Consider the following 2170-nt stretch of genomic DNA (forward strand, 5'->3'; position numbering starts at 1 on the left):
AACAGATTTTCTTTCACGGTTATTACATTTAAAGATTTAATAAGTTCAGATAAACTGTGTTTCATTCTGTTTAAATAGCATCTTAGATACAAATGAGGGGTGACTACCTCCTTTTTGGCGAGTGTATGATAGTTAGCACAGGGTAAGAAGAAAGGCCTGGGTTATTTTTCCAGAAAGAGCACTACTGTTAGGCATGGGCTGAAACTGGTGCCATAGCTCATCCATAGTCATTAAAGGGGTTATCCAGGGCTACAAAAACATGGCCACTTTCCTCCAAAGACAGCACCGCTCCTGTTTTTGTGGCACTGGGTAACCCCTTTAAAATGGAGAGGAGCTGCAATAACATTCTGGCTGAGGTGAGGAGGAACATTGCTTCAATGTGACCTGGACATCTGTACACCAATGACCTTTGGTAATGAAGGGGTTAAAGGGGTTATCCAGAATTAAACACAGCTTCTTTCTTACAAAAATAGCACAATACCTATCCTAAGGTTGTGTGTGGTTTTACAGTTAAGCTCCATTGAACTGATACAGTAGGGAAAAAAAGTATTTAGTCAGTCACCAATAGTGCAAGTTTCACCACATGAGAGAGGCCTGTAATTGACACCATATGTAGACCTCAACTATGGAAGACAAAATGAGAAAACAAATCCAGAAAATCACATTGTCTGATTTTGTAAGAATTTATTTGCAAATTATGGTGGAAAATAAGTATTTGGTCAGTAACAAAATTTCATCTCAATACTTTGTTATATATCCTTTGTTGGCAATGACAGAGGTCAAACGTTTTCTGTAAGTTTTCACAAGGTTGGCACACACTGTTGTTGGTATGTTGGCCCATTCCTCCATGCAGATCTCCTCTAGAGCAGTGATGTTTTGGGGCTGTCGCTTGCCAACACGGACTTTCAACTCCTTCCAAAGGTTTCCTATAGGGTTGAGATCTGGAGACTGGCTAGGCCACTCCAGGACCTTGAAATGCTTCTTACGAAGCCACTCCTTCGTTGCCCTGGCGGTGTGCTTTGGATCATTGTCATGTTGAAAGACCCAGCCACGTTTCATCTTCAATGCCCTTGCTAATGGAAGGAGGTTTGCACTCAAAATCTCACGATACATGGCCCCATTCATTCTTTCATGTACGCGGATCAGTCGTCCTGGCCCCTTTGCAGAGAAACAGCCCCAAAGCATGATGTTTCCACCCCCATGCTTTACAGTAGGTATGGTGTTTGATGGATGCAACTCGGTATTCTTTTTCCTCCAAACACGACAAGTTGTGTTTCTACCAAACAGTTCCACTTTGGTTTTATCAGACCATAGGACATTCTCCCAATACTTTTCTGGATCATCTAAATGCTCTCTAGCAAACTTCAGACGGGCCCGGACATGTACTGGCTTAAGCAGTGGGACACGTCTGGCACTGCAGGATCTGAGTCCCTGGCGGCGTAGTCTGTTACTGATGGTAGGCTTTGTTACATTGGTCCCAGCTCTCTGCAGTTCATTCGCTAGGTCCCCCCGTGTGGTTCTGGGATTTTTGCTCACAGTTTTTGTGATCATTTTGATCCCACGGGGTGAGATTTTGCGTGGAGCCCAAGATCGAGGGAGATTATCAGTGGTCTTGTATGTCTTCCATTTTCTAATTATTGCTCCCACAGTTGATTTCTTCACTCCAAGCTTGTTGCCTATTGCAGATTCAGTCTTCCCAGCCTGGTGCAGGACTACAATTTTGTTTCTGGTGTCCTTTGACAGCTCTTTGGTCTTTACCATAGTGGAGTTTATGAGTTTGACTGTTTGAGGGTGTGCACAGGTGTCTTTTAATACTGATAACACATTTAAACAGGTGCCATTACTACAGGTAATGAGTGGAGGAAAGAGGAGACTCTTAAAGAAGAAGTTACAGGTCTGTGAGAGCCAGAAATCTTGATTGTTTGTAGGTGACCAAATACTTATTTTCCACCATAATTTGTAAATAAATTCTTAAAAAAATCAGACAATGTGATTTTCGGGATTTGTTTTCTTATTTTGTCTCTCATAGTTGAGGTCTACCTATGATGTAAATTACAGACGCCTCTTATCTTTTTAAGTAGGAGAACTGACTAAATACTTTTTTCCCCCACTGTATACCTACATATTAGGTCCTAATATTGCATGTCCGTGCATTTATGCCAACACTATA

Source organism: Dendropsophus ebraccatus, chromosome 1 (assembly GCF_027789765.1).
Source record: "Dendropsophus ebraccatus isolate aDenEbr1 chromosome 1, aDenEbr1.pat, whole genome shotgun sequence".
Lineage (NCBI taxonomy): Eukaryota > Metazoa > Chordata > Amphibia > Anura > Hylidae > Dendropsophus > Dendropsophus ebraccatus.